Here is a 25,937-nt window from a genome sequence, read left to right as displayed (position 1 = left end):
AAGAATAGGTTAGTGGAGTTACATTTTTCTCTGCTCATACTTGAAAGTTTGTTACATACTTGTGTGCTTAATAAAGATGCTGGTACCGCTCAAAAACTGGCACAAAACGGGCAAATCAAACTAAGTTGGGCAGCCAGCTACACTCCTCTCTACTTCTTTTCGAGAGGATGTGGAGGATGCTTCAATATCTGGCAAAATTTCCATAACAAAAACCCGAGTTGTCCTGGCTGCATTGCTTACATCTCCTTCCAGGCAGTCAAATCCACTTTCTAAAAAGCCCACCTTCTGATAGATCCCTTTGCCCTACCTCGAATTAGTGGATTGTGAATTACATCACATTTTCATATTCTGACAGATTTTTTGTCTTTGAGGGCTTTTCTTCATTCCTACTGACGTGAGCACTGTAGAGTGCCAATGTAATGCTGGAACCATATGCATAAGAGCTATCAGACCTTCAGATATAATTAACAGCTAATTAACAACCCTTCTGGCCCTTGTAACTAATACTTTGCTGAATTCAAGAAATAATTTGGATAGGTAATTATGAACACTATTTGAAAATAATGAGTTGAAGCATGTACAAGATTTTACCTTGACAAAAAATGTGATTGCTAAAATTGTTACCGACTAATACATATTTAGGAAGAGCAGGCAGCATTTCAAAAGAGAAAATGTATTCCTGTTGTCCACAAAAGCTCATTACAAATGAGAAAGAAATTCATAAGATCTCTGAAAAAAATAATAAAAGAGTAACATACTAGGAATTTTTTTGAATGGATGAAAATATGCAGCATCATGAAAATATGCAACATTCAATCCAGCCACAAGGGAGGGGACTTGGCATACACTAAGCGTGACTGTCTCAATGCATATTACAAGACTGGGGACTAAGTAGTCACTGTCTCACACAATTCAATTCTATAGCCATTTTTATTCCATTTTTTTACGGGCTTGCAAAAGTTGTTATTTACAAAATCAAATTTATTCTTTGGTAATTTGGCTTTTCAGTTTGTTTTTCATTCACTCATGCCCATAAGTCACCATTTTCCATTTTTATTTTAAGGTTACATGAAAGTGTTTACTGCAAAAGTACTTGAAGCAAAACATTTATGAAAATAAATGGTTTGCATACATAATGCTAAGCGTTAAAGCACATAGAGGGTTGGTAAAATACAGTATAAGTGATACAATACAAAGGTGTAAATCTGCCTCCTGTTTTGGTTGCATTTTAGGAAAAGCCTTCGGTTATCGTAGCCAGAGTTGCGTGGACTTGAGCTGACTTCTAGGGGTCACCTGATGCTTTCTCTTACAAAGCCTGGAGTTTAGTTATTTCTGAATCACCCCAAAAAATTAAAGGCCAAAAAAAATAAGATCTCTTGAACAGTTTTTCAGTCTAAGCTTTCATATAGGAACTCTTATTTGTTCAGACATTATACAGTCTTTCCTAATGTTTAACCTAAATTTTCCCTTCTACATGTTAAATGAGTCCTCAGTTGTCTTTGATTAATCCAAAAAAATGGCCTACTTTATGACATGTCTTTAATTATTTGTAGACAGTTCCTGTTATGTCATTTTCCTCCAGATGGAACTTGCTTAACTCTATAATTCCACATAGATCTTGTTTCCCAAACATCTCCGTTTAGTTACTGTTGATCCAGATTCCTTGGCAAGCGTGCACCTCTTTTAAATACTATGTCCCTAGACAATGCTCTGTTCTTTAATCACTGCTGAGTACTTCATAGCCATCTTGCTCAGTACCTGGGTTGTGTTTTTCCAGGGAGTATGAAAAATAACATCTGAGCCTAAAAAGAACCCAACAAACAAGAAGGGAAAGGACAATCTGAGGGCAAAAGAGTGGTGATAAGAAAGGAAGCAACTGAGAGACTCCTGAAATTCTCTGCCCTGGTTTACCAGTGGCAGTCAAGCATCACCACAAGAAAGACAAGAAAGAGATGATGAACTGATTAGCTCAGAGAATGTACCTTGTCTTACTGTTGTTCCTATGGTCAGCTTATACAGTCCTTTAACCAAAAATTCTTGTTAATGCCAGTATTTTAATAAAGCAAAATATCTCAACATATCTCTTTTGTAGCAGTATCAACAATTAACACAGAATCTATATTTATTTGATTGTGTGAAGAGAATTGAAAGTCATAATACCTTTTCTTTGTCTTTAGTATCTAGCATTCCTTTTTGGCCCTAACAGGAATTTTCTGAATCACTACTGTGGTTTGGGATTTTGACAACGTATCTTTGTCTTTCATTATTGAAATAACATATATACAGGGAAAACAATAGAATAGAGCAATGTTTCTGATTCTCTACTTCTTTTTTCTACATGAAAACAGTCAACTCACCAAGCAATGCTTCCTTTCTTCACTTCAACACCATAAAATTGTCTTCCTTCTCCCAGCAAAACATACACACTAACATTCATGTACATTCACTTCATGGTTCCCTGTTCAATTGTCTGATGATTAGGACACAAAGATTCTGTTCTACAGTTCTGACGTAATATTCCACTTTAAGCATTTCTTTGTTGGGATTAACCACAGATTTTCACTGTTTCATTGCTTTACTTACTGATCACCTGTTAGAAAATATCTGCCCATTCATCTTTTTTGTGCTTTTCTATTCAGTCAAAAGCAGGATAACCATCACAGTCACCAGAATAAAGTGGAGCTCTGTAAGTTTCCTAAATTTCTGTTTGTTTTAAGGATTTCAAGAATCATTAACCTACTTGAAATCAGATAATACTTATATGTGTGCTCCTTCAGAAACATTAAAGAGGATCCAAACTAGATGGTAGACAGTGTCTTAGAAATTGTTTTTAGACCAATCTGGACTGTAGTCTCCTCACATCCGTGGTCTTCGTAGTGAAATAAACAAAATGGAAAAGTCCTGAACCTGTACTATCTCAAAAACTCCCTTATGCTGTCTTCTGCTTCTTCTGCTTGCATGTTTATATCTACTACCACCCTGAGAAATTTCCCAGCTCATTTCTTGACACCTTATTTCAAGGCAGGTTAAGGTGGTTTGTGGTTTTTCCTTCCTTTGGCACTGAGGTGCTAAGTAGGTCTCAGTCCATGAGAACCAGATGTGTGAACCAGACATCTCAGTTCACACATCTGGATTTCCTGTAGATCTTTAATCTACTTTATGTATGTTTTATTTTGCTTCTTTTTTTTTTTTTTTTTTTTTTTTTTTTTTAATATATTTGTCAGTTAGATACTTTCCCAAATCCCATGAGCAGCACGAGCTCCTGCAGAGACCCCAGCAATTTCAGAAGGTATCCCCAGTCATCTCTTTGATTAGGAATCCCACAATAGCTGCATATTCACACTTCATTTGATTTGCTATTTCCAAAGAGAACGCATAGCCCAAATTTATCAGCTTTTTTGGGCTTTGATTCTGTGAAAGTTTAAGAACGAAAATAAAAATGAAGGTTTATTCTGAAAGATAGGCACTTGAGCTACGGATTATGAGACTGAATGTAAAAGAAATGGACGAATACAGTTCTCATGTTAGTGATGCTAGATCTTATTCTCACATTTTCCCCTCTAGTACATTTAAGCTATCAGAAGGGTTTGTCCTATACAGCAACATCCCATCCTCTGAGTGCTGACCCAGAGCTGAAAACAAGGCCAGTTTGCAGGACTGGCAGTACGTTCCCCAAGAGGCTTTGCTGCTTAAAACAGCATTCTGTGAGTTGTCTCTGTGCTTAAAAGACGACAACTTCCTTTCTCTTCCCTGCTTCTAACTCAAGCCAATAAAACTTTTCCATCTCTTTTCAGTTAGTGTATTCCTTTTGTCATGACTTACTATGGCACTATTAGAGGTGTTACATTCTCTGCTAACTTAGGTACCATACTATAAGAATGGTGCACAAACCATGTGCACATTGTTTGTGTGCTTACCTTTCTAGCACATAATTCCAGTAAAGGACTTCTGCAACTCTTGTTTGCAGCAATCCCTGTCCCCTGCTTCCTTTCTCATCTGTATACTCATCTTTAGCAATTATACTATTATAGTATACAATTATTCTAGGCAATTTCTCACAAGTTTTTTTGTTTGTTTTTGTTTTTTTATTAAAGACTACTGGCTTCACAATATTATTTTCTTGCTCAGTAAATCTACCCAAACAATTATTTTACTTCAATATCAGAATACTGTTGTGCCAATGTGTACTTATAACAACCTATTGTATGGAGTCAATGAATCATTCAGGTTGGAAAAGACCACTAAGATCATCCAGTCTAATCCGTACAATTCTTGAACACCTCCTGGGATGGTGACTCCACCTGAGCAACCTGTCTCAATGCCTCACCACTCCTTCAGAGATTTTTTTCCTAATATCCAACCTTAACCTCCCTGGTACAATTTAAGGCCATTAACTCTCATCCTATAAATTCAGTCTGTTCAGTCTCTATTGAGGGAATTCAGAATCAATTAATGTGAATCTGAAAAAAGAATGTAAAAACAGTCATCTTCAATATTTTACAATCATTTTATCTTGCTTTTTATTGAAGATCACTTCCCTACTTGCAAGCAAGAATTAATTTTATCTTGCTCTGACTGTGTAGATCCTTTGATAGAGTATCAACCAGTAAGGGTATAGATATCAGTAAAGCAGTTCAAATTAGCAAATACTTATCTCTAACAAACAGTTATTATAAGGCAGAACTTTTCAGCACTGATGGAAAAAAAAAAAGTAGCACAAACTTTTGGAGCAATTATTTGAAAAAATAGGGTATAATACTCTTAGTTTTTACTAAGAGGAAGCAACTTCAACTTATTTTCATAGAATAAACTTTATTTCTAGATGATTTTCGGTGTCTAAAAAACCAAAAAATAACAAATAATATTAAGTAGCAAATGAATTTCCTCACGTTGTTTGACTAAACATCATTTTCTCAGAAAATACATGTAATTTTCTTTGTCAGTAGGAAAAGTAACCGCTAGAGGCCATTTTGTTGAAAATCTAAGTCTGTTTTGACTTTTAAACTGAAGAGCAGAGTGGCGAAACTGATAGCTTGAGTCAGGGAAATCTGGGATTTGATCAACTCTATAGATGTGATAACTGGATTCTTTATTTAAAATGTGTTTGTTTTTTTTTTTTCATTCTTATGATGATTCTTATCCAGAAATAATCTAATATGATCTGATGACCTTAACCATCCAATTTGCAGTGAAACATAGCAGCACTCAAGAAAATCTGAAGCCATATACAAAAAGAACCAACAATTTGACAGGACTGTCTCATTGCTGCAAAAGCTGCCTAACTCCCTGAAGGAAGAATCATGGCCACCATGGCTCCTCACCAGAGCCAGGCCTCTCAGGCATAGGGCCAGGCCTCAGGGCTGTCAGCCAGAGGTAAATCCATGCAAGGTGAAGAGAGAGAATCATAGAATCATAGAATGGCCTGGGTTGAAAAGGACCACAATGATCATCGAGTTTCAACCCCCCTGCTATGTGCAGGGTCGCCAACCAGCAGACCAGGCTGCCCAGAGCCACATCCAGCCTGGCCTTGAGTGCCTCCAGGGATGGGGCATCCACAGCCTCCTTGGGCAACCTGTTCCAGTGCGTCACCACCTGCTGTGTGAAAAACTTCCTTCTGATATCTAACCTAAACCTCCCCTGTCTCAATTTAAAACCATTCCCCCTTGTCCTAACACTATCCACCCTCGTAAACAGCTGTTCCCCTCCTGTTTATACTCTCCCTTCAAGTACTGGAAGGCCACAATGAGGTCTCCCCAGAGCCTTCTCCAAGCTAAACAAGCACAGTTCCCTCAAGCTTTCTTCATAGGAGAGCTGCTCCAGCCCTCTGGCCATCTTTGTGGCCCTCCTCTGCACCTGCTCCAACGGGAGAGTCCGTGCTGAAATCACGCCGATCTTCTCTCTTAGCACAGTCCAACAGGCTGCACTCATGTCTGCCTCCTCACCAAGCTTCTGCATTCCTAAAAATGCCTTTTTTTATCTTACCATCTTGCTAAAAGCCTCCATCCTCTCCTAGGATTTGCTTGTTTTTACGCACTTGCTTTCTTCACGCAGAACTGCTGTAGTCTGCAATATGTTACAATCAATGGAAGTAATGAAGTTTATGGCAGGTAGAGGAAACGGCTGGCGCTTCCACCGTGCTCCATCGTCACCATATTGAGCACACGCTGACAACCTCAGCGCGTTCCTCTTATGGCTTAGATTCCATTGAAGTACTGCTCCTAACTCAGAATGCTGTTAATGGATCACATCCCATCTATAGGACAGACAGGTTTTCAATTTGCAGATGCAGATCACACAACCCAGGACAGAGCTGGGACCATACAGGGAGCTTTCTTATCTGGAGATTCGGATCCAAGAGATCAGAAGAACTTGAGCAAATTAAAAAATTAGGCGTTTTAAGGAAATGCTGCCAAAGTGTGTGTTTTTAAAAGGCTTTCATTGCAGAACAAAAATGTTGCAACTTAGATTTAGTGCTTCATCATCCGTAAAAAGATGAAATGCTGTGAAATGGTCATTTTCATATTTACAGCTGAAACCTTTGGAATTCTACTCAGGAAGCATTTCAAAATGTTTACTTCCTGTTTTCTTTTTTCTCCCAATTGAGCTTAACATTTGATTCTGTTCTGCTGCATTCTGTTCAGTCTTCCTGTATGGACTACATCAAACCCACATAAACGTGAGTCTGCATCTATGAGGTTGTAGTGATCAACGAGACCTGTGAGAAAAAGCAGAGGGTATCCAAATAAAATCAAAACAACTTTCCAAACGTCATCCTAGGATGTACTCTTGAGTTAATGTTGGAGGTTTCCCACCATCAATTTGCCAGGGTTAGTTAACCATAATCAGTTATGATACAGAAGCTTGCATTGCTACAAGCACGCCTTCCTTCTTAAATACTCAGCAGTTGTTGCTCTCCATGCTGCATGGAGCCCCTTTGCTCCCAGGCACAGTGCTGTGCCCGGTGACAGCTCTGTGCTGCTGCAGTGAGCCTTGCCCAGAGGCAGGCTGTGCTGCACAGCCAATGCTGCCCATAACAGGGAGCCACTTATGAAGGCCATCAAACTTTTCCAGGGGTTTGTTATTGACAAATTCAGGTGGTTTAGAAAAGCTCTGAGGGAGGCTCACTCTAAAGAGCCTTAGATAGGGTTAAGTTGGTGCACAAAGTTACCTGTGTTGAGGTTTTGTATGAGCACACGCAGCTGGGTATGCTAAGTGGGTGGATGGTATTGCTCAGTTCAGTTTGTGTGATGGCTCTGAGCAGTTTGGACTGCAGACTGGCAGTGCACGTGTGCCTGAAGTTTGCATTGGCAGTGACCCAGGGCAGCAGTGCCTGTCTGCGTTCATCCCCTTGTGCTGAATCCCAGCATGGCAACTTGTGTGTGGCTGTGCCCAGCGACCTTCTTCACTATTTTTTTAGGTCTTTTTAATTAAGCTCATTATTTCTTGGACAGCAGAAGAATCAGTACGGCTCGGGGCTTGGTGGTTCCAAGGCGGCTGGGTCACCCCTCCCGCTGGCAGCTCCCATGACCCTATAGCAGGAACCAACCCATACTCAGCAACCGCTTCACCTGCGGAGCTCGGTAACATTTCGGGAGCTGGCAGAACACTTCTTGTGTCTGACCATGCACAGCCACCTGGTGCATGGCTTTCCCGGGGTACGGCGAGCGCTGGGACCACCGCGGGGGAAGCGCAGCTCCGTCCCCCGACGTGCGGCTAAGTTAAAGGAGCGGAGGGCGTTCTCGCTCGTGGCGTCGCTTTTGTGGGGCAGCGCGGCGACTGCTTAATGGGATGCGCGAGCTGAAGTAAACAGTGCTGCAGGATGCTTATTTGCTCCTGTTAGCGGGTGAACCGGCGCTCCGCTAAGATTTATTTATACACCGGTGGTACAAATAAATAAATACATACATACATTTAAAAAGTGCTTTTGCCGGAGAGAAGCCGGAAAGCCCTGCACGTACTTTGGCCGCTGGTTCCGCGGTCACCGAGCCCCGCACGGCGGTCCGGCCGGGCCCGGGAGAGCGGGGACCCACCGGCGCCCTGCGGGGAGCGCTGCGCTCCCGGCCCGCCCGCGCGGGTGGGCGCGGAGGAGCCGCAGGGCCCGCATCCGTCCATATCCATAGTAACGGCGGGGGCCGGGGGGAGGCGCCGCGGCAGCTGCCCGCCCGCCGCAGCCCGCGCGGCGCCGGGACCGCACCGAGCCGCGGTGAGCGCGCGCGCCCCCGCCCCCGCGGGCAGCGCGGCCGCGGGAGCGCGCGCGACCGCGGAAGGAGCGCGCGGGAAGCGGGGGGGTGTCAGAAGGGGGGCGCGGCGGGGGCGCGCGCGGCGGCGGCTGGACGGGGAGGGCGGCGGGGGCTCCGTTGTGCGCGGCTCCGCGGCGCTCTCCCTGCCTGACTCACCGCGGGGCGCGGGGAGATGCTCAGCGCCGAGGGGTAGCGGCTGCGGAGCAGACGCCGACCCCCCCGCCAGCCCCCCCCCCCCCTCCGTTCCCTCCCCGCCCCCGCCGGGCTCGGCAGCTCTGCCCGCCGCCGCCGCTCCGAGGTGAGACCGGGAGGCAGGGGAGGGAAGGGATGGGCGAGCTCCGGGCGCGCACGGGGGGCCGGGCGCGGGGCCACCGGGCGCCGCCCCCGCCCCGCCGCGCAGCCCGGAGCGGGGGGCGGGGGACCGGGGTACGGCGAGCGCACCCCGAGGGCGGCAGCTCCGGCGGCGGACACCGGGGAGAGGGCGGCGGGGAGGGAATCGCTGCGCCTGCTGCGACCGCCGCCGCCGATTATGTCAGCCCGGGCGGGCGGCGGCGCTGAGGGGCGGGCGGGGAGGCGGCGGCGGGGCCGGGGAGTTTGGGCCGCCGGAGGGACGCGGTGCCGCCTCCGGCCAGCGCTCCCCGTGCGCGCTCCGAGCGCTGTGCGCCGCGCCGGGGGCGGCGGGGGAGGCGGCGGCATCGCGTGTGCTGAGCCCGGAGCCTGCGGCGGCCGCCCCGGGGTTGTGCCGGGCTGGGCGGCGAGCCCCGTCCCTGCTCCTCGGAGCTGTAAGTTGGCCGCGACGTGCCGCGGTCCGAAACTTGGAGTCGGTTTCCCGGCCCCTGCGGCTAGCGGAGGTCCACGGGTGGAGCGATGCGCTACGGCCGGGTACCAAAAAAAAGGGGTGGGTGGGTGAGAAGAAGTGTGCGGGGAGCAGAACCGCGGTGCGTGCCTCGGTATCTCGGGGGGCTCGCGTCTGGCAAACCCATCTCCGCGAGCGGTGCTTACCGCATAGCAGGAAGGCACCGGCGGCATCGAGCGAGACAAAAAGCTACCTGAGATTTCCGTTTGGCTCTCAATTCCCCGCACACGTGCGGTAGCGGTTTTTGCAAGGAATTTTAGCATGTGGACCGATGCGTGTTGCCATGTGCCGTGTTCCACGGGAATCCCTTCTGCTCTCTGAGCAGCTGCATTGTGTGCCCACACGCTCGGGTTCCAGGTGTGCTCCGCTCCGTCGGCAGCGCCGGCGGTGATGGGGAGAGCTGTGGTGTCCGTCTGTGGCCGGATTAGTGGTAGCTTACGGGAAAGGGCCCTTAGAGAACAGTTCAACTTCTGCCATTAGTGAGGCACAAAGTAGTGCTGGAGTAGACCCTGACGTGACGGGTAATAACTTGTTTCTGCACGCATCGAGAATCAAGCTGTCATCCTCTCTATGTGCCAAAATGCAAAATGTTAACAACCTGCTAAAAAAAGAACCTGAAGAATAAGATCCAGTCGTGTGATAATAGGGGCTTTCTCGTGAATAAATACGAGTCCGAGTTGATAGTTGTTTGCCAGGTAGGAAACCTTGATCCCGCGGTGTGATAATTACTGCGTGGGTAAAACTCCGTCCGGATGGTATCCTAAAAATCTCTATAAACTCTGAGCAGCATGGAGTGTAGGTGATTTTAGCCAACGAATTTGGATCTGGCAATGCTTGTTAGCTTGTTAGCTCCATTCCCTTTTTTTTTTTTTAAGAGAAGTAATACCAGCTACGGTCATGCGGTCGCCTGCAGAACCTCCTTGCCCTGTGCACCTGGTAGTTCTGTTTCAAGAATTTGTGCAAGCGGTTGGCAGCTTAGAATTGTGAGAATTCGAGGCAAACTCTGCTTCGTTTTGTAACGAAAGATAAGTTCTGAATTTTATGCAGAGAAAGGAGATGAGAGGTAGAAAGAGATAAATGTATCCGGTAAGAAGGCAAGCAAAAATATACTTTACCTATTGTACTTTGAACGCATTTAAATGCATTATGTACCCTGAAACAAATTCAGAAAGCTTGGTGCTCTTTCTCTTGGGATCTCTTTGAAGGAAGGGAGAGTGGGAAAAAACTCTTCTGTGTGGAAGTGAGCACATAGAGTTAAAAAGGGAGGGCAGAATACGGAAAAAGTAGCAACAGAGAACAGAGCTGTTGATCAAGCTATTACCAACTCTGAGGCTGCAGTGAACTAAGCAGAAACAGGGAAGTCGGCTCTGGGTGAGAGTTTTGCTGCTGAGGAACTTGAGGAAGGAGCTGTGACCCAGATTAGCCAGGATTTGCCTTGCATTCCAAGAGTAAGATGTATTTTAATGTAGAAGTGATCCATGTTGACATTGGTTATTTGTATTTATTTCCAGTAATCGAGAGGGTACAGATTGTGCTTTCTTGTAACAATGAATGGCTGGCATTTTGGTAAGGATCTTTGTATTTATTTATCACACGTTAGTGATAGGCGTAATGGTTAATAGGAAACTTCCACCTTGATTTGAACAGACTGAAAAACTGCCAAGCATTGGACTTTAGATCTCTTGACTCTTAATCCCAAAAGATTTCACTGTGCATGCAGACTGGAAATGAGAACAGAAATGAGCGAACGGTATAGTTCTGGGTTCAGTCTCTATTCATTTGTCAGGCAGTTTGACAGTTGGACCAGACGATCTTAAAGGTCTTTCCCAGTTTTAATGATTCTGTGCTAAGTAAGGCAGTGTTCTATTTCTAAGACCAGACCTTTTTCCTGGTCATCATATTGTCACAGTGCTTTGCTTACTAAATGTTGAAAATTTATGTTAGTCTTCGAAATCAGCAATCATTGGGGTGGACTGGTCAATTTCTACTCTGAGAGGTATGATATGGAATTACTTGCACATATGAGAAATTGTTGGTTTACACTAGTTCACATTTCCAATGTTGTTTTCACAGCTGTTTGAGCTGCAGGCTTATTTTTAAGAAATCACAGTCAAATTCTGGAGAATAACACCTTCATGAAATTGTACCAGCCTGGCACTCTTCGCAATCTGATGCAATTTTTGTGTAGGCAATAGCAGAGAGCTGCTTGCATTTGTTCTTTTAGTCCATGTGCCAACTACACCAGCTTGTCTCCAAGGTGGTAGTCTTGGTTCTGAGTATCAGAGGGTTACGATGTAGGTAAACCTGGCTTAGAAGAGGTATTCAAGCTAGGGAAAACATTTTCTTGTCAGTTTAGCTGCTGTCTCTATTTGCAGTTTTACTGTATTTTTGCCTTTGAGGACAAAAGCTAGGCGACATGGTAAGTTCTGAAGTGTCCGAGCAAGTTAACTTGAATACTCTTGAGCACTGAGATTCAAAAATCTTCATGTATCCTATTCTTAATAGTTTTGTTCTATATACTGTTGGTCTTTTCCATTATTTGAACCTTGACCTCTCAGAGGTCATCTTGGTTTATGTGTGGAGACAGTGCAGAGTTGTTGGGGAATTTCAGTGGTCATTTTGTTTTGACACAGAGGCAGTAGTCTGGGGGAAGAAGAGATCTGTGTTGGTTTTTTTTTTCCTGACTTTCTGTTGATGTGCTCAGGACCAAAGGAGTTTTTCTGAAGCTTCTTCAGTAAACTAGGAAACATCTCTTCCCCTCTCTAAATATCTTTCATTAAAAAAAAAAAAAAAAAACCATTAAAAAAAAAAAAAGCAAACATATTAATTTGGGTTTAATACACTCTCATCAGCTTGAGCATAGTGTAAAGAAATACACACGTTGACATTTGTCCTCCCTCACCAACTTCTCCAGAGTGAAGTATCTTGCCATGATGCAGTTGGTGCCTGTACCCAACTTCACATTAACTGCAGGTTAACAGTCATTGTGCCCCTAGTAAGGGAGTACTGCAGCACAGCAATCCTTAGCCAAAGGTAAATCGTTTGAGAGCTACAGCCTTTCTTCCTTGGAAAAAAAGAACAGGGATATTGAGAGGTTCTGGCAGACCTTCTGGACATTAGCCTACGATCAGAGAATGGAAGCTGTTCTCATTGTCATGGAAACACTGTAAGCACACAAAAACCAAGATCACCTCTGGTGTTCTTCCATTCCTTGATTCCTACCTTCAGTCTCCTTGCAGTGAGTTATTTCTAACTCAGTTGGCTGAAGAGCATCTCGGGGAGTTCTGTAATGTCTTTCCTAAAGACGCCTAATGTCTGCCTAGTCCTTGCCTGGCCTGTTCCTGTGGGGCATCACCATGGGCAATATCTCTGATACTTCTAGAGAAACTGCAGAAGTGGGCAGGCTGCTGTGTTACGCTGTCATGATGATACCTGTACCTCCGTCTCCTTTTTGTTAGGGCTCAGATTTCAGCATATGAGAACTGAGATCAGATTAAAGCCAAATGGCTGAAACAGCTTGACCAAGAGAAGAAGCAATGAGCAAGGTCAGTAGCTCTAAAGGTCTTCCGGAGACTCTAGCTTCACTTCTCTGACACGTGGGAGCACTTACTACATATTATAAAGTGGTGTTCAGTGCTGGGATGTTTTTGCTTTGTGAATGGTTAAGATTTGTACTTTTTTTCCCCACATAGACAGTTGACTTATTCCCAAGATCCCTACTGTGTGCTCGCTGCTACCAAAAAGGGCAATTTTCCTTTGGGAAAAACCAATTGGAAACTCCAGGCTGTCCAGAACTAAGTAATTGCAATCATCCTCTTTCTTCTAAATGTACCCACATGCTCACTGATAATCAGCAATGCCAGAAATATATGTCTGATGTTTTTACAGCTTTTTGGTGTAGGGAATACCAAGTGACTTGTCTGAGGTTTGTTACGCGTAATTGGTTTGTTCTTTATTCTGTCCCTGATTCCTGCAGTCAACAAAGATCTAAACACTTTTTTTCTGTTGTTTAGAACATTTTAAGTTGTAATACTGTAAAAAAGGTAAATGTAACGGTAGCTGCAATAATAGCAAATGAAGCCAGCAGGGAGTTTTGCCTTTTGACAGGAGATTTTAGCCCATTGTTTAATTTCTAGAGTACTTTTTCCAGAAAGTACTTCTCTGCAGTGGAGAGCAATTGTTTAGTTTTTTTTAGTACATTTATGTGTGATGAAACTTGAAGGTGATAAACACTTGTTTTGCTTGTCTGATTGTGGATAATCATGTGGGCTCTTCATTTAGTTGACTGGTCTTCTGGACTGCAGCCAGGAGTCAGGTCTTCAGCACTGCTAGGTGTGCCTTCCTGGCCAGTTCATTGCTCAATGAAGTAAAGCTTTGCAAAGATTTCATTGAGCGTAGTTCTTTTACCAGTGGTACACTGAAGATTGTTTGTTTCTTCGTCATGTATCTGTGCAGGGAAGAAAACTGCCTTACATGTAGTATCTTTCTAAGCATTATGATCGACTGTAAAAAATGCTGGTAGATTAGTAGGGCGTGAGAATGATTGGATGCAATTACTCCAAATATAGGAAAATGCAAAGTCAATTTCAGTGTTTTTCAAGATTTATCATATCGTACAAAAATGTGGATTTGTATTAGGAATAGCTAGAAGTATAGAAGTTTTACAGCTATAATGCATGTTCTTCTGACTGCTTTAGGCATTGTTTTACCCCCACTGAAATTGGTATGACAGCTCTCATTTTAAATAGATTCATTAAAAAGGTGCTTGTTGAAATAATTTAGGAATTTTCTGTTTCATAAAGTCTTCGATAATGTCACTTATTACATAAGTAAATACAATGGGTATTTGTTAGGTGGCAAATAGTTAAAATACTTAAAATTCAAGATAACCAAAGACTGGCTGAACGTATCCTTGAGAATCCTATAACAAATTTCTGTTATACCCTTGTTGTGCTTTGTTACTGCTTTTATTTCTGAAGTATGGTTTCAGAGTTAGCTTTAAAATGTAAAAAAAATGTTACTTTGTTAATCATGCAGTCACCTTGCAAAGTCATTATTAATGAGCTCCCATTTGGTTTGTGAAACACCTGCATTATTATTATATGATAAAAATACATAAAACTTCAACGTTATGTACTAATATTTATACACCATTACAGAGGTAAGTGAATATTGGAGTGAGTTGTCACAGAGAAAAATACTTCATCAAAACCTAGGGGAAATATTGTGTGATTCATTTGTATTTTCACTGAAGCTGTTGCAAAGCTGAATGCAAGTTATTTTTACTTTAAAAAACAGATGTTGTTCCTTCTCGTAGCAGTAACAAGAAACAAGAATTTGAAGTTTTTCATAGATTTGTGCAAGTATTTCTCAATTCTAATCCACGTTATGCCCAGCTGAGGTATCTTGGAAGCAAAGATTGGCTCTACAGAAGGCACGTTATAAGGAGACTTCTGACCCTTATCTTTTTTTAAAATATGAAGTTTAAGAGATGCCCACAAGTTTGAAAATCGGAGTCACTAACCTTTTTGCTAGGGGTTTCCCCACTGCCTTTTAGTTTAATTAATTGACTTTTCATCCGAGTTTTACGTACCTGTGCAAAATGGCAGTAAGTCTTTAATGTTGTCTGAAAACATCTGCATTGCACTTCTTTAAGCATGAAAGCATAGTAAGAGTACGAAACAGGACAGCTCTCATTTTCTGCTTGGACATTGTGGTTATTAAGTTTGGTTGTACCTTTATGACCTGTTTCAAAAATCAGCAGGTCTTTTGCCTGCACAGGATGCTGAGCCTGCTGTGTCTCTGTTTTTGGGCTCACTGTTTAGTGCCATGACTTGAGTGCATCCAAACCACTGTCTGAGCTCAGCCATCTCAGCACTCCACCAAATAGCTCTGCACTTGTCCTTCAAATACTTTGTGTGCGCATTAGTCGCGATCACAGACAATACTTTTTAGTATTTTTAGTGCTGTCCACATCCTGTTCATTTTGTATGTATTATCACCACCTGCAACTGGTGCAGGATATTGTCGGGGTTGATGTAAATGAAATACACCTATACCAGCCCTATTATTTTCTATGCCCATTCCTGCTCCCTTTTGAAGGCTTGCTGCAGCCTTTTTTTTTTCTTTATGGAGCTATTTGGGACTAAGCAGTAGGTTTACAGTGATGATATGGACAGGGAGCCATAGGGCAGAAAAGCATAATCTGCTCCAAGGGGCTGCATTTGGAGATTTCAAACAAGGTTCTCAGTTGGTGTAAATTGCCATCCTGTCATCGATTTTATTGAGTGCACAGGCTGAAGACTGTGTCCCATGTATTTAGTCAGGAGTAATCTTGGTATCAAACTGGGAAGAAGGACAAGCGGTAAGAACAATAAAAATCAAACTCTATTGCTATGTCTAGAATGAGAACACGAAAACTGATAGAAGCCCCGTAGACTCTTGCTAAAGATGATGTCTTTTGATGTGATTTTATTTACTTCTTTATTCATTGGCATTGTCTGGTTAATTGATTAGAACATCTGAGTAAATGAAATGCTGAACAGAAAAGCTCAAGGCCAGTACTTTCTTTCTTTGTTGTCTAAAAATTGGGCTCTAAACTTCATAAATTCAGTATGTGATTTTCAAAGGGAGAGGTGCCTTCAGAGGAAGCGTTACTGTAGTTGATATTCATCTCAGTAAATGCCTGGTTCTAGAAATAGGAAACTGTACTGAGGCAGTCTTAATCTGGAAAGTTTGGCTGTAGAGCGTTCGTTTTCCCTTTTACATTAATCTTTCATGAAATATGTCACGTTCTACAACATATGCAAGCAAGTGACCTTCCTAGATTGAAAATTTTGTTGAAATCCTTTGGTCTTCACATTAGTGAAGTGCTTTAGGTGCTTTAGGACTACTGCAATCAGAGTATTGGTAATGTTAATTAAAAATAGAGGCAACGTAAAACATAAGCTGAAGAGTAAGACATATCCCCCAAAGTAATCATTATTCCTACTTACATACTTGACTGCATTTAGGTGATGCTTTTTTTGTTGTTGTATGCACTGAAGACTGCTCTAGTCAATAAAAAGTTGGGAAGCTTCAGTATTTCTAAGCATGACATTAACTAGTTATTCTCACAAGGGCGGAGAAACTTCTGCTCTTCTGCTGACTCTTGTATGGTGTGGTGTTGCACATGGGCAGTACCTGAGGACTTTTCATTGCCCCATAGCCATCAGCCCACAACAGCAGAGGACTGTGGCTTGGTTTCACTAAGAAATGATTCCCCAGATTGCTGCTTTGTGGTGTCTGGGATTGGTTAATCTGTTCTAGGACTTTTGCAAGAGAATTGCCTCTTTCGTATCTGCAGAGCATAGGACAGAATTTGTCTTAAAAGATGTTTTTCTTGGCATAGGTCCTTATGGCATAGGAACTTTGTCTCTTTAAGGATATTTCTTGTGTAAAATCTGAATTTAGAAAGTCAAATACAAAATGACAGTCTTCCTTCCATGCTCTTACATTGACATGCACCCTATTTTGAGTTATGTAACATAGGTAATGGGATTTTTATTTGACCTTCATAATCGCATTATACCTGAAGGTACAATCCTCACTTTTGGTTATCGGTATATGGTGATGATTTTATAGTTCAATGGAAAACTGTTGATTCATGGAAGTAATCCTGTGTTCATGCATTATACAGAAGCTATATCTGCTGTTGTTCCTATTGCTAGGGGCTGATGCGTCACATTTATGAAAACATTTTTTTTAGAATTTCTTTTTTCAGCTACCACAACCTGTTCTGGTTAAAACCCTGTTATGTTGATCCTGATGTGGTGATGACATAACTAAGAGGGTGAGGGGGCCAATTAAAGACTAGTAACATCCCCAAAATTGTTAGGAATGTAGTCCTTACAAGTCAGTTTCTCTGGGAGAGGTGGTAATGGCAAGTAAACAGTCACACCTACCATCTCCAAAGAGCTTCCTTAATGGAGTGTGTGTGGAGAATCCCCATGGCTGATGGTCTCCATCCGCATCACCATCCAGCTTCCCACCGTTCTTCTCATTCCTTTCCCACCTCAGCATGGGGCCCCGTAGAGATGATGGTATGCATCTCCCTGCCTGTGGGAGGGAGTGGGTGGCTGAAGCTTAGCTCAGCCCTGAGGCATCTCCACATCCTACAGACTTGAACTGAGCAGCAGGGGGATCAGAAGTATAACTTCGAGTCATTTTTTGTCACATAGTGCTGCAGTGAGCAGAGCATCTAGTCCAGCAGTCTGAAAACTGACATACCCAAATTTGAGGTAAAGGTTTCTGTGTTGCTGTGTTCACACACGGAGCAGTCTGAGTTTGGTTAACAAATGTGTGTGAATCTATGAAGCCATATTCGGAGGCATTTGCATAATTACTGAATTATAAGCAGTATTAAAAGAGCTGTCATGCGTTATTATACTATAAAACCTGATATCTTTTGTAGACTATGACACATGGAGTGTTTTTATTTATGCTTTTGACATATTACAAAAGATTGTGTGATGCATTCAGAAATTACAGTGACACTGTAGCAATCTCTGTCTCCCTTTTCTACACAGCACTTTCTCAAAAAGAAAACGTCAATTGTGATTTCTGTAGTCTGAAAAGGGGTAAGATTTGAGATTGTTCATCAAAGTGAAAAATTTTTGTATAGGCTTTTCTGCGTCTTGAAGTTCTGACAAAGTGGGCTTCCTCCTAATTTTACAATACATTTTCAGGCTGTAAAACTGGGAAGCTACGGACAGTAGGCTCATTACATTGCAGACATAAGTAGTTGAAAAGAGGCAATTTTACTGTTGTCTGTATGCATTCTGGGAAAAAAAAAATGATGGTAGAGGGGAATAGAAACTTCAGGTTTGCAGGAGAGATTGTAGATATCCCAGTAATTGGACTGTAATGATGGTTTAAGTGATTACAGGGTCTGTTTCTGTTCTGGTATCTTCCTCCACAGTTGAGAATTCAACGGGCATGTGTAAATTCAGATTTTGGTAAGGCTACTTTGAAACATATGTCTCATGTTAATACTGGGATGGAGCTGTTTTACTTCTAGGGAAATACGACTCACAAAACACCACTTTTGAGCATTCAGCAAAGATATTATACTTAAGTTTTGGAATGGCAAACTTATCCATATTGCTGTACAGCCCAAGGGTTCTGAATGGAGCTGTGATTCACCGTATGTTATGTACTTGGGAGGAATGTTTATACCTTTGCATGTTTATCTTGGGTATGTAAAGTTCATCTACTTAACAGGAAGCATGCATATAAGGGCAGAGGCAAATTAGTTTTGTCAGAGAGCATCCTGCTGTGTCTGACACCAACTTGAAATGCAATACTCCTATTATTTAATGGAATGTCTAAACATTTGTGGAGCTTTTGTGTTTTGTACTGCATATGTGTCTATAGCACTACATGAGAACATTCTGGTAAATGATATTTGGTAGAAAACTTTTGCCCTAATGGCACAGAGTTTGAGTGGCTGAAGGCAGGTATTAAATGTGCCCATCATTTGTCCTCTGTTGCTGTGAAAGACACTCCTAAGTTAATATCTGCTTTTATTCATCCATGGGGGATGAGACAGTGGGGTCTCTGAGATGTATGTTCAACCAAAGCAAATGCTCCTCTGTAAGATCGCTCCAGTTGCTTTTATTCCCACGTTTCTATAGAAGATTAGAAAAGATTATGCTAGTCTGCTATGAGCAGCCCCACTGTCGATCAGTGAGTTTTGACTTTCTCATACTAGTGATTCAAATGCTTCTGCTCACTGTAGTGAATCACCCGTCTGACGGAAGGATGTTTTCTACCAACCAAACCAAGAGTCTGTCAGTGATAGGGCTGATCGCTCCTTCAAAGTATAACAAATCCTACTGGAAAGCAAGAGTACTTTTACCAGGAATGCTTGGTCCACGATGAAAGTGGAAATGGTGTTCTGGATGAAGTAGATAAGAAATTGAGTGAGGCTAATTTCAAACACTTTCATCCTAAACTACTGACCTCTTTTTAAGTAGTCCTGAATCTCTGTCAGCTCAGTAAGAGCCCAAGACTTTCATCTGTCTATTTAGGATAATACTATGTATGTGATTATTCTACAGTTAAGAAGTTTTTGAGGGATTTATTCCCTATGTTTGCTCTGCTGCCTAAACCATACCTATCCTAGGCGTTGATTGCAGTATTTATCAAAGCTACAGAGCCCCTGTTTGAGCCATCTGTAGGTAGTGGTTGTGCCATCTGTCACCAAGGACTGCGTTCCAGAGAGAAACAGTATGCACAGACTTCATCAGGCAAAGCCTGTAGGGTATGGTCTCTGATGTTTGCTTTACCCTTGTAGGATGTATAGGTAGCACTGAAAGAGGCTTCTACACACCACACCAGCCAATAAATCATCTTCACCCACAGAAATCCACTAGCTGCTTTAGGAGGTGAACTGTGTTACCTACTTGCTAAAGGCTATAAGAACATGTAAAAATGGGCAAAATCCATAGCAAAAGCTTCAGGAGACTTTTAAGTAGTACATAGTGCTTGGAGATAATTGTAAGGGCCACGCATGATGAGGTGTCTCTGGGTTCAGGCATATCATTTTCTGTATATTCTTGGTATGAATTAGCAAGGATTACAACAGCAGCAGATGTTCAAGACAGCATGATATGGATAGAGTATACTTCTGTGTTATGATTAACTCAGCCAATATCCTTGCATTGTAAGATATAGGTGACTTCAGAAAGTTTCAGGAGGACATTAACAACATGTTTCAGGAAAACAGGAGGTGCTGTCAGGTGCAGCATTTAGAATTTTGCATTGTATCACTGTGTTTAGAGATTATCTAATTTTTGATTAGCCATAGTAATCTGTGATAGACTCATAACTCTGAAGTGAAATTTGGGAGAATAACCTGCAGTGTCCTCAGATGTGTCTCATGTTGGATTTGGAGGGAATGTGGTGACCTAGACAGTACTGAATGATAGCACAGTCACCTGCCAATGCAACTGTGGGCCTTCAGGACAGCAATTGTCATGGCTTCATATTCTCCCTACTTCACAAGTTTCTTGGCAGTTCTTGCTATAGTGAAGGGTATGTCTTCATACTGTGCAGTCATAGGACCATGAATTCTACTGTGTTTTTCAGCTTGGGATAGAGCATGGACAGGACATGTGCGAATAGCTCGAGAGTTCAGAGGCTGCTGTAGAATTTTCATGTCACTCCAGGCAGTAGCTCATCCTCACAAGTAGTACTCCTGAGCTCCCACTGCTTATATTTGACCAACACTGTGTTGGCATGCTGTCAAAAACAGACATGAAATATGAAACAATGAAGAGGTGGGTTTTGTAGCACATAAGGGCAAATTTGTACAAATGACAGAATCCTAAAACGAAACATTGCATCAGGAAAAGGTGCTACTGCACATTGCTATGTTAAACAGGAAAGGAACTGATTTAGCATAAGCAAGAGGACTTTAAAAAAAGCCCTGTGATAGCTATTCCTATTCTAATACAGTTCAGATGTAGCATTAAGAGCCTGCCATGACTTATATATGTAATGCCTTTGTACTTACATATGCATTAATAAAATATTCCAAGAAATGCATAGCAAGAACATTGCATTGTCAGTAAGAAGTAATGCATGTTTAATCTAGACCTAGCTTCTGAGGATGCTTACGAAATGTGGAGGATCAAATATTTTATTTCAATATTGAATTTTAGGGAATTTGAGTGGATTATTCTTTGTTCTTTATGGATGTTCTCTCAACGTGAAACCAAGGGGTATATAAATACATAATTTCTTTTTTCTTTCTTTTTTTTTTTTTTTCTTTTTTTTTTTCCAATGTGGCAGCGACTTGCTCAGTTGCTAGGTAACAAGGTATCGCTTTATTTGCAGGAGCAGTAGCTCAGTTGATAGTAGAGGCAATGATTTATACAAAACGCGTTAATATAGACTGTAGCGGTAATAAAGATTATTGAAATCACCTATTCTTATATGCTCTGTGCCACAGAAAAAATATAATCAGTAGATTCAAATATTTCCTTCTGCTCTGTGTAGGAAAAGTGATTAATTAAGAATGTCCAACTATTTAGAAAAGCAGCAGAATCAGTATAATTTAGGGAGTAGTCTTAAAACAAGTAATCTGAAAAACAGAATGGGAAAAACAGTATGGGACGTAAAGTATTAATGAAAAAGGGGGATTTATAAGAAATTATTTCCCTAAATTGTCCATTCATACTTTTTTTTTTTTTTTTTTTTGGCCTTTCACAGCAACAATACGTTTTCCTCCAGGGATCAAGACCAAACCTGTCAGTCAGCAGGGCAGGAGCTGGCTTGGTCCCAGTGGCCCAATGCCATCTCTGTTCTGCCTCCAAGAAAACAGCAGGTGGTCTGCAGGCCGCTCTGCCACCTCCTCTCTCACAGGCGTCTGAGATTCAGAATGGTCAGAGTTGCCTTCAGGGCAAATGCTAGTACCACCTGCTTCCACTTCTGGCACAGCAGCTGACTAGGTGGTGTGAGGTGCTTTGTCATCCGTGTCAAAAATGTCGCTGCCATTCATTTTTTCCAGTTTTGTTGGTATTTGGGAGAAGGAGACACACAGTCCTTGCAGACTCCTCACAGTCATAATACTCCCTTCGGTCAGGTTACTCTCTTATGCAGTCCAGCTGTGTAACACCTTCACCTTCTTCTCCAGACCTTCTGTCTGTTATGTGAGATGTATCAGCCACATCTTGTTGCAGTTCATGGATCTTGGAAGACCATGCTTGAGTGTTGGGAGCAGTATTTTTACTGTCATGTTAAACTTGGAGACTGAAGAAAGTTGTCTTTGGCAGCAGCCAGAAGACTGAGTCTAGTAAAACTGATCATGGTTTTAGTATGATTCAAATTAGTCTTGTCTTAATTGCTGAAATGTCTTTCCTCCTCACAATGTAATAATACATCACATATGTAATTCTTCTGTTTTTAGAGCAAACATTGATCTTTTTCCTTGATCATTCACAATTCTTAGGCCTTTTCTGAGCTTGTTGGTTTGATGCATTTTTGCTGTTTTATTTGTTTGTTGTTCATTTGTTTGTTTCAAAGCAGGATCCTGCTTTATTTAAACAAAATTAAGGTAGTAGTTATCAACCTGATGGAGAGAACGGTTGGCTTACAAGCCACAGGCAATGGGCAGACAAAAATGAGACAGAGATTGATCTCAGTTGTGCCTCAACACCTGCACTAACAGGGATTTGCAGCTGTGGATAGTGGATTACACTGCGGTTTGAAAAACAGCTGTTATTTCCAGCTTTTATATTATAACCTACATGACATTTTCCCTTAGACCTCTAATGACTTCAAACACAGTCATTCACATAATCAGTTCATAAGTAAATAGCTGCAGGCTTGGGCAGTATCTTAACAACTAAAGTATTCCTCATCCCTCGCCTTTCATTGCAGCAGAAGAATTGAACAGATTAAATAAAAGGAGGCAAAATAACACTATCACAGTGTTTGGCTTCCTGAAAAGTTGAAGAAAAGAAAAGCAGTGCCAAAGCACAGGAGAGTTAAAAAAGAATAAAAGTTAGAAGGCTATATCTATAAATTGTGAAGATTAAAAGAAATAAAAGGAAAACAAAAGACAGATGTGAGAAAATGGGTGCAGCAATAAAAGAGCAGTAATTAGGCTTCAGTATGAGTCAAAAGGACACATGAGAATGGCACTCTTCTGTGAATCATCGAAAGGAGAAGGTATTTGCAGTCGCTGCAGGCTTTTACAGAATGTAAAATGCTATCTGGTTGCTCTTGACTTGAACTTAGAGGAAGTATATGTATATTTCTTTTTGAAATTTTTTGAAAATTTCACGTCCTGTGAAGTGAAAGTGGTGTTTCAAGGAAGCTTGTGCATCCAGAATTGGTCTCTATCTGTTATCTTATCTCTGTCCATACTTCCAAAAGTTTCACCTCATATTCCAGAGCATAACAGTAAGTGATGAGAGCTCGGCGTGCAGCTGTCCAGGCTGCTTTGGCAGTGGGAGCATCTAAAGAGTTATTGGATCACTGTTGTCCAATAAAGGCATTCTAACCTGGACTATAGATTTCCCTTAGCTCCTCAGATTTAGTAAGCTTCATGTGATGCATTTCACTGCTGCTTAAAATTCCCCAGTCATAATAATGAGCCTCCCTGATGGAGGACGATGTTTGCTTGCTTGGTGTTTTTATCCATTGAGCATTATTATATAAATATATATATAAATATAATTATATAAATATTTCATTGTTGAGTCAGGAAACTACTTGTTTCTTCTTCGAATGGTAGATTTCCTTTATGATGATTTTGATCAAAATGATAGTTTCTAATTTTGAAATGCATTAATATGATCATATAGGTGTGCTATAAACTTCAAAGTCCACCTGATATTTGCTTGTCCTAAGCAGCAGACCTCTTCTTCCAGTCTTTGTGAGATGAGCAATGTGTAGGAATTGGGGTTAGTATGATCAAGTAAGAGAAATCACTTAGGACCTTGCTTAATTAATCACTGTTCTGTGATGAGTAGAATTACATTCATTCTGTATGAATGTTATGTCGTTCTATAGACATGAATGCACAGCCTAGATTTGTTTCACTGCATTGTTTTTCACTATGGAAGTACAGAATTGAATCTAAATTTGAGGTGCTTTAACTTTTCCCTTTGTAGCAAAATAGTATTAAGGGTATCATATTCCTTTTGTTTTTTGAGGTGGAAGATGATTAAATAATGGCTGTTATTCTGTATGCAGTTATGTAGGAAACAAGATTTGCTGTTCTTGCTCTGAGCTATAATTACTATTAAAAGACATGCATTTTAGCATTTTTGATCACTGATTTACTTACTTCCTTTTGAGGAATACTTTTTAACTTAAGGTAGTAAGTTTTTTTATTTGTGCTGTCAGCCTTCCAAACTCTTGAACCAATTAGTCATTTAACTGGAAGAATGGTTGATTTCAAAGGTACTAAGTTCCTCCAACTTTCATACAGGTGAATAGAGGCAACCCTTTTAATATCCTTCGCGCAATACTGGGGCTGGGAAAAATGGGAAGTAAGGAGAAGCTGGGACATGGTGCCATGCTGGAATTACTATGAGGATTGGGAAAGCTGGAGATAACACAAGGGAGGAAAGTACAGAGAGGAGTTGTGGTGTGGGGCAGGGAAAGGCTTGAGGAGGCATTCAATGCAAATCACTCACATCTTCTCCCGGGGGCAAAAGCCTGTCCTGCAGAACAGAGTGTTACAACTGAGCATTATGGTTTGTGGGAATGGACTCCTTGGCGTACGTGTTGCTGGTTAGTGGGTAGGGAAAACTGCTGGATAAATATGGCTTCCTCCCAGAATGGGGAGGCAGAGTGGAGCAATGTGTAATGATCATTACATTGAGAATTATTTTTGCTTTCTCGTCTCTTCTAATCAAATATTTTACTGCTTTACAGGGATTAAGGCTTGGTAATCCTTGACTGAGCAAAGAGTACATATTGTTGTAAAGATGGTGGTTGGTTATCTTTTACATTTGCAGTCAGCCAGTGCAATGTCATTTTGTTAACTACAATCATGTTTCACTTAAGGTAGTGGACCATGAGAAAGAGTGCTGTGATTTTTGTATGTATCACAGTTTATGACAGCAAAGACCAGTATAAGAAAACGGTGGAACATTGAGTTTTAAGTGGGCAGAGTGAAGACTCTGAACTACACCTTATACTGCCTGGCCACACTGCCCACGGCGTGGACATTTTGATGACTCTTACTTATTTTTTCTCTTCTAATTGTGGGGATACAGTGTGGAAGGCCAGGATGATCTTGTGAGTAGCATTAGGATTTTGGAGACGTGTTTTTCACTCTATTAGTATTCCAGGTTGCATCTGCAGCTGTAATAGTATCAGTTAATCCACACGTGCTTCAAATTTTCCTTTGTTAAAAAGAAAATAGGAAAGAGAAGTCAAGTTCTTTTTTTCTTTTTTCTCCAGTGCACGCATCAGTGCTGTGCAGTGATTTGGGGCCGCACTCCAACAGCATTACAGAATGAAGTGACCACATTGCAACAGAGAAAGTTATATATAAAATTAAAGTCAATGTATTAAAAAAATAGGTTTATAATCTGATGTTCATACTATGGTAAGACTCACTAGAGTATAATAAAGCTTGATCATATGCAATGTAGTATAGAGGATTAAATTTCATAATTGCTAATAATATGTAATCCTTCTGTCTCCGGGGTATATAGAAGGTTGAAAGGCAGCCAAACCACTGCATTTGCATTGTGTCAGTCTCCTTGGCAGTTCTCTGTGGAAGCATGCTGATGGGTTGGGAGGGAAGATAGGAAGAGCCTGTGGGTAGGTATGGCATTGCTGCCAGGTTCATAAATCACACAGGCCCACAGAAAAGTGGGTGCGCAGTAGCACAGGTTGTATATGCTCCTACAACACGCCGGCATGACATTTTTCCAGCTCAGAGGATTCAGTTATTCACTGCTGTCTCCCTCTTTTCATTTCGTTTTTGAGCTCATTTTGCAGGAGTCTATTTGACTCTTAATGTTTCTACGTAATTTTCATGAATGCTGAAACTATATAAAAGCAATAAAAGGAGAATAAACCCCTAAGCTTGGACTGTGTTTTCACTGCTCTAAATTCCTGCTTTACCATTCATAAGCTTTCGCTATATGAGATCTGTGCTGCTGCTCTGAGGTAGAATGTGTAGGCTTGGATTTTATTTTTCTAAGAAGCTGGGTAATAGGCATAGAAGTGATACATGCAGCAGCATATCAGAGTGGTTCTGTACTATTAGTGTATTTGAAAGTAAAGCTAAAAGAGGAAATCTTTTACTCTTCTTCACATTTCTTTAATCA

At 41.7% G+C, this 25,937-nt stretch overlaps 1 protein-coding gene across 9 annotated transcripts in view; it reads left to right on the top strand.

The window, feature by feature from the left end:
- Positions 1 to 25,937, top strand: part of ANKS1B (ankyrin repeat and sterile alpha motif domain containing 1B) — a 409,696-nt gene that overhangs the window by 309,843 nt on the left and 73,916 nt on the right. Inside the window, exon 1 of one of the 9 annotated variants that reach the window (XM_090140277.1) lies at positions 8,142 to 8,203. The exons of 6 other annotated variants lie outside the window; for them this stretch is intronic. The gene's annotated coding sequence lies outside the window, so the exon portion shown is untranslated. Of the gene's footprint in view, positions 1 to 8,141; positions 8,204 to 8,484; positions 8,539 to 8,926; positions 9,023 to 25,937 lie in introns of those variants that run through there. 2 more of the 9 variants (XM_090140281.1, XM_090140273.1) reach the window with 2 other exon arrangements.

Source organism: Phasianus colchicus, chromosome 1 (genome assembly GCF_987193195.1).
Source record: "Phasianus colchicus chromosome 1, bPhaCol1.hap1.1, whole genome shotgun sequence".
Lineage (NCBI taxonomy): Eukaryota > Metazoa > Chordata > Aves > Galliformes > Phasianidae > Phasianus > Phasianus colchicus.
This window is presented reverse-complemented; position numbering and strand designations above follow the sequence as displayed.